At 40.8% G+C, this 7,389-nt stretch overlaps 1 long non-coding RNA gene across 2 annotated transcripts; it reads left to right on the top strand.

The window, feature by feature from the left end:
* Positions 1-3,093: 3,093 nt before the first annotated feature.
* LOC119290686 lies at positions 3,094-7,038 on the top strand. 2 transcript variants are annotated; one of them, XR_005141961.1, is made up of 3 exons: positions 3,094-3,542; positions 4,477-4,586; positions 6,557-7,038. It is a non-coding gene; the product is annotated as an uncharacterized LOC119290686 (long non-coding RNA). The 2 variants fall into 2 exon arrangements; XR_005141960.1 differs by having other exon boundaries at positions 6,464-7,038.
* Positions 7,039-7,389: the final 351 nt, after the last annotated feature.

Below are 7,389 nucleotides of genomic sequence, written 5' to 3'. Positions count from 1 at the left end.
GTAGATATGTTAAGTTTGGATGTATGATTATGTGTGAGAATGAGTATGGAACCTGAAGCTACAGGTGTTAAATGCCTGACTGTGATTTGCTTGCAGTTGATGTTCATATTTGCTATGATTCAGCTTTGGGCGGTTGTGTGTGTGCGTGTGCAGGTTCTGGTCTTTATATGAGACCAAAAAATCAGTAAAAGAGTTGGAGTTTGAAAAATTACAAACTGTCAGACATGGTCGAATGGTACTTTAGATTGTTCAAATTCAAATCTACGCAATACTCCTCACATGAGTGTACGTCGAATTAAGGACTGAGAAATTTGAAAGCATTGTTCTTATAGAACTAGCGTGCATGCCTGTGTGCACATATTTGTTAGATTGATTAAACATGGTCTGTTAAAAAAATAGAACTGTTTGTACTGACATCAATCAGGATCCTGAATTAGCAGAGATTGTCGCCAACAATTGGCTTACATGTAGATCAAGGGAAACAAGTTTTAGCCTTTAGCCCGAGGATTGGTTTGGTGTCTAAGAGAAAAAAAATCTTTTTTGATGAAGTTAAAGTGTGAAAACTTGGCGAGTGGTGTCATACAGAAACTTCAGATATTTGTTGGACCTTGATCTGGACTAACGCCATCAGCGGGCCTCATCGCCTGCTGTTGAGGAGGAACTACATCTGCAATTCTGCATACTACTGGGCTCCGTAGTGGGTATTGAGATCGGCAAGGTACGTCGTGTCTGATCTGATTAATCCACATAGACCAGCTTGCAAGAATAACATGAATAGAAAGACTAAGCCAGGAAAATCTACAAAAAGAAAAAATTCAAACATGGAAATCATGCTCCATTCAAGATCTAACACATTTCTTCACACATTTGTAGAAACGCTTGCCTGCTTTCTCGCCGCCACGACCAGGTGATAATCAGCTGCCCAATCTGGGCAGGGATAAAGGGCAGCTTCTCCTCGTATGCTGAGTTAGACAATGACTAAGGCCGGATGGGAAAGCGATCTGGTTCATGGGATGGATTAATATGAGAAACATGTTTTGGCGCAGATGGATTTACCCAGGGAAAGGAATCGTGTAGGAGAAGATTGACATCATTTTTTTTATAGGGGAAAGGAGAAGATTGGTCGGTAGCTCCAACGGTTAGTCCAGTTTCCTTAGTGATTGATGTTGTTGGTCCAGAATCTACTAGTACTTGATGGCCCATATCGTCCAGCCACATTCGAGCCGCTATGGTGTGGAGGCTGGGAGCTCCTAAGCCGCGCCTTTAGCGCCCGTAACGCGTACTGGCGCCCACGCGCTGCCTACCTGGGCCTGGCCCAACATGGCTGACGCGCCTGGTTAACCAACCGCTCTCAGGATTAAAACGCTGCGCAGTGAAAATTAACAAAAAACAGCAAAAAGGTGCGCCTCTCAAGATTCGAACTAGGGACCATGTCTTCCTGTACGAGTATGCCTAACCACTAGAACAAATAAACTTTAGTGAACTATTGAAGCGCCAACAGTATAAATACGATCGTCCGGTTCATCAAATTTTAAAAAAGTTCATCGAATTTGAAAAAAGTTCATCAAAATCTAGAAAAAGTTCATCAAATTTGAAAAATGTTCATTGATTTTTTAAATGTATTATTCGCTTTTTGTTCGTGATTTCAAAATGTGTTCATAGTTTTAAATTTATTCACTTTTTCAAATTTTATTCACAATTTAAAATTGTTCAGTCTACATCAAAAAATGTTCAATGGGTATTTAAATGGTTTTTCAGCACAAATCACAAAATTGTTCAATGTGTAGTTAAAAATTGTTCAGATTATATTACAAAAATGTTCAATGTATTAAATTTGTTCATCTTATACCAAAAAAATGTATAAATATGTTTTAAATTATTTCAATGTATATCACAAAAATGTTCTCTGTGTAGTTAAAAATTGTTCATCGAACACCGAAAAAATGTTCAGTGTATATTTGAAAATCGCTCGTCGTATATAAAATTTTGTTCATGTTCTCAATAATTGTTCACGTTTTAAAAAATTATGGAATTTGAAATTTTCATCGAATTTTAAAAAAAGTTCATTGATTTGATAAATGTTCATTCAATTTAAAATTTTCACGAATTTAAAAATTCGCATTTTTAGGAAAATAAAAAAGGAAAATGAGAAAAGAAAAAGAAAAAAGCGAACAGAAATTAAAAAATCAGCGAGCAGTGAAAGCTGGTTTGGTGGGCTCTCGCGGCCTACGTAAATAAAAAAACGCAAATAAGTAAATGGACACAAACACAATAGGTACGGTGGTCTGTTGGTTAGTGAGCTGCCGTTTGAATGGAGAGATCGTGAGTTAGAGCCTTCACATTCAACATAGGATTTTTGGTGCAGTTTTTTAACAGAAAAAAAGAAGTAAACGGGCCGGCCCAGCGCGACGCGGGAGTGTGCGCCCGTTTGCGGCAACAGAAGAAACGGGCGCTTAAGGCGCCCGTTAGGAAATGCCGTGGAGGCTAACGGCGTAATATTGTCTGTAAGTCAGACGTGGGCCATGGACCCTGCATGAATATATGTATACCTAAGTTATACATGGATCTGTACGCTTTGCTTTGGGAATCTCGAGAAGGACCGACGGGATGTATATCGTGTGCATCTGTGCCCGAGCGTAGAATGGCACTTTCGACATCATTGTGCCTATATAAACATGTCGTAAGATCAAATTGTCCTACATCAAACAATCTGCCTTGCTTACATTGGGATGGGCTTTGCCTCCTCTATAGTCAGTAAAACAAAATGACCAAATCTAACTATTTCAGGGTAAGTTGGAAATATTTATACCAAGAAACCCGAACAATACATTACTGCCCTTAAGTTCGCATTTATATCTCTACTCCTAATGAAGCAGTTGGTGAATAGTCCGCGCGGGTTTTTTCGCTGGTTTATTTTTGTCTGGTTTTTTTTCGTCTCCCCTTCCACCTCTTGCACACAGGAAAAAAAAACCGTATCACCAACCACGAACAATGAACACATACAACGCCGCTGCCCTCGATCCCTTCGACCGTGCTCCCCTCGATCGCCTCCGACGTTACAATCTTGCCGCCGCCGCCAAGCCGAGGTACGGGATCGCCTCCATCACGTTCCTTCCCTGGCCGCCCCTCCCTGGATCAACCCCTCGCGATGCCGCCGCTCTCTCTCCCTCTTACCGCGATGCGGCGCCGCCCCCATCTGCCGCTCCGCCGCCGCCGCCACCTCCCTCCCCCTGGCTTCCCCTATCTCCCCCCTTAGCCACCTCCACCCCCACCCTTCCTCTCCATTGCCGGATCCGGTTACAGATCATCAAGGTTAGGCGAGGGAGCTCCATGTCCATGGCGCACGCGTGCTCATCAAGGAAGCGGCTCCCGGATCTTGATCGCGCGGCCGTGACGGAGGGGATCGAGGTGGACGCCGCCGCCGCTGAAGACCAAGCCCCCACCTTGTCCAGAATCACTTCCGCCGTCGTGTTCCACCATGGAAGGAGGAGGCGGCTCAAAGTCTCCCTCGCTGCCGGCTCCAGATGCAGCTGTCGCCATGGGTGAGCGCCTCATACACGACCAGTTTTGATGGATTAGTGGCCACATGCACGTGTAGTGACGAAGCAGTTCTACATGACGAGGCTCAGACGGCGTCTTGATCCCGAAGCAAAGTATGCTTTGTTTCCCTCTCTGATCTCACCCTGGATCAACCAATAGCTAGAGATCTGAATGAGAATAGGTTCATTTATGTTAATAAGGTCTTCAAATCATATTTAGGAACGGAGGGATTAGTTCATTAGAGGAAAATACCACGTCACTTGTAATGGAATTTCACGTGTCAAACATATATGTGTGCTGACTACATGCCCCTGCAAGTGTGTTGATTCTCATGTCAGTTTAGTGATTGTAGTTATATCCCAAGTTCATTTACATCTGCAGACTACATGCAGACTCTACATGCAGTTGCTTGTTCATAAACTATGTTTAGGCGTTTGTTTGTTTTCCTCCAGCTGTGCACTAAATTAGTACTATCTCCAAGTACACGAACTTGAAAACTTTCTAAGATTCGTACACACCTTCAGGTAGAGATGCTTGGTTTTTTTCTCTAGAATTTCTATACATTTTAAGTGGATGAGCCGCCCATATATTCATTAGAAAATGATGGATGTGACCCTATTTAAAATGACTTTCGGATTTGTTTTCCAAGTAAGATCAGAAAGCCGACAGCGTTTCTATTATGCTTCAGGAGAAATTTGGATCTTTTTAGATAGTTATTGCAACCATCTGTCTGAATGAGTATAAAAACAACGCTATGAGGTAATGCAAGCATGAGGGTGCCTCTTTTCACAATATGCGAACATATGGGCTACTCGAGGCTTTATGCTGTTTTTCAATCTAAGGCACGTGAAACTTTACTGTTGTTATTTTACATACCAATATCATTGCTTCCTCCAATTTCAATTGATTTTCATTTCCTGATTCATGTGTGTATAGGACAAAGAGGAGATAAAAGGAGTATTGGAAAGCTTAAAACCAGCCCCACAAAACCACTCTGCCTGGAGAAAGAAGACAATATTTGGCATGATCTGTTTCATCTACTATAGGTAACTTGGTATTTTATTGTGCACACACTATATTTTCATGTAAAAATAATCTAGAGGCTTGTTCTCTGAGGCCATATCAAGCAAGCTTCTGATGGAGAAGAAAGAAGCAATTCTTCTCTTCAATTCAAACAATTGATTTGTTAAGTTGTTTTCAGTTTGAGGTGTCAAAATGAGAACTTGGAGGATCAAGACCTTTGAACTGAAACCAAAATTAAGATATACCACGACACCGGGACACATAGAGTAGCTAACTAGATGTATGGTATTTCCAGAAAATAACTATACAATAAAGTAGGACACCAGAAAAATCAAGTAAACCTGATGGGTTACCCTCTTCGGTAAAAACTTGGTTCATGTATAATCTATTGAGAAATCACAGAGTCAAAAATCGTTGTCCCGTTCTCTTCGGTAACGATTTTTTATTTAGTAATCCTGCGCCTCAAAGTTCGTAATCCTGTAATGCATCCTTGAAATCAGTTTGTTCTCCACCATTGAGTATCATACATGATGCATCAACGGGTTAGGTAGAAATTGCCTGCCCTAAAACCTGCATGACAACCAGACTGCCACATTTATTCAGTGCAACTCATCCCGCTTCAGCATCGAAGTTTCAAGGGGCCATGAGAGCGGAGGTAGCCAAGTCGTTGTCGCATTAAGGCAGAGTGAGGACGTAATTATCTCATTAGCGTTCAGTGCTGGTTCGATAAACAACCTTTGATCCGTGTGGTTTGTTATATATCTACTGATCCATGAAGAAACTTTTCACTGGATACTTGTCACCTGTTTAAACAATTATCTTTTGATTAGTAGTTTCTCTACGCAAGTTTTTTTTATCTAATTGTTGCATTCTTCATAGGTTTATAGGGGTATTTTGTAACCTGGAGCAATCAGACACACTTTCTATAAGGAAATGAAATCTGAACATCTGTTTGGTTTTAATATGTAAACTAATATACCTACTTAGAGTGATCTTTTAACTCAATGAAAATTACAGAAATTTGCTTGGTAAAGGCCTCATGTCACTTGAGATCAAAGAGCTCAAGCTACTTGAAAAGCAACTTGATTCATCCTCAAGATACATAAGATCCAAAAGACTAATTGATTTCTTTCGGTATAAATTGTTCCTTTGTCCTGCTTATTTCTACTGTGTTAAATAATCATAGGCAATATTATGCTGCTAAATGTAGGGTTTCATGATCACTTTTGACCTGTGTTGTAGGTAGATTACACCTATTTTTGTCTTGCTTTGTTTTTAAGTAAAATTGAGCAGGGCGTGTGCTCTGTTCAAACAATAAACAAAATAGAGTATCCTCATGCTGTAAATATACCTCAGTTTTTTTTTTCAATGGACAAAACACATCTCAGGTTAGTGAGCTTCCCTGTACACTACATCTCTATTGAACTATGTGCAGTTTTCAGCTTGATGTCTTTGATTTAATGTCATCATTCTAGGACTGGAAAATTTAGCATTAGACATATTGATTCAGTAATGCAATTAATGCATCATAAAAACTAGGAATAATTTGGCTGTGTCGTCCTCGATATGTTATGACACAAAAATGTTGATCATTTTCACGATTGTAGACACATCATATGCTTCATCATCTCACTGGTCTCTAGAGCAAGGTATGCTCTTAACAAAATAAATTTTATCATATTATGTATTCATAAATTTTCTCACACAAATTTATTCAGATATAAAATCAACTGTACACTGAATAATTTTGTAAGAAAAGATCTTTTGAGAAGAAAATAAGTGCCTTAGAAGAAAAGAAAATGTCATTTCCCATTGCATGTATTAATTAGATTACTGAATTCTTTCCCTCGAGAAGAAATAATTTAACCCAGTCATTTCTGTCCTTTCTTTTGGGTTTAAGCTTCATAAAAGTGTCTGAGTGTTGACGTTGGCTCGCCAAGCCTATCAAGCCTGTCCAACATTGTCTGAGATAGTTTGGGCATATTCAACACAGGCCTCTTGAAGCTCTCATGCGTAGCGGATGGCTAAAGCGTGCTGATACTGTCAAGAGAGGTCGGGGTAGACCGAACTTGACATGAGAGGAGTCCGTAAAGAGAGATATGAAGGACTGGTGTACCCTCAAAGAACTAGCCCTGGACAGGGGTGCGTGGAAGCTTGCCATCCATGTGCCAGAACCATGAGTTAGATGCATTATCTTATGGGTTTCACCTCCAGCCTACTCCAACTTGTTTGAGACTAAAGGCTTTGTTATTATTATTGTTATTGTTACATTTCTGTCCTTTCTAGGAGGATTTCAATTGTTTTCCCAATTTTCCTTCCACCATTTTGTAACCCTCTGCAGAACCGTCTGGGGAGGTTCGCAACATTGTCTACTCATCTGATGGGAAATCGGTATCTGTTATCTATCATGTGGTTATGGAACTGATACAGATGTACCCTTCTTTGCCCTGGGAGTTAATTGTGGTTCAGTTTGCAGAATCTTGTTTGGTTTTACATTGATCTTGCATGCTCAATTTTTAAGCGTATAACCGGTTTGTAGGTCCTTGTTATGGCCGGCCGGCTTAGGCCCGCAAGTTATCTTAGTTTTTATTTTCAGATTAGGCAAGTTATCTTAGGCAAGTTATTTTAGGTTGATTCTTCTACAAGTTATCTAGGATATAAATATAGGTTGTAAGACTCTTTTTGAAGGCAAGTAATAAGAAGAATATCATCTCCTATTGCCCGGCTCCCTGAGGAGCCGGAACCCTAGCCGCCAACAGCCCTAGCCGCCGCTCTTCTCCTAGCCGCGACGGCGCCCTGCCGCCGGCGCGCCCGATCCTCGCCACG

This window comes from Triticum dicoccoides, chromosome 4B, assembly GCF_002162155.2.
Source record: "Triticum dicoccoides isolate Atlit2015 ecotype Zavitan chromosome 4B, WEW_v2.0, whole genome shotgun sequence".
Taxonomy (NCBI): Eukaryota; Viridiplantae; Streptophyta; class Magnoliopsida; order Poales; family Poaceae; genus Triticum; species Triticum dicoccoides.
This window is presented reverse-complemented; position numbering and strand designations above follow the sequence as displayed.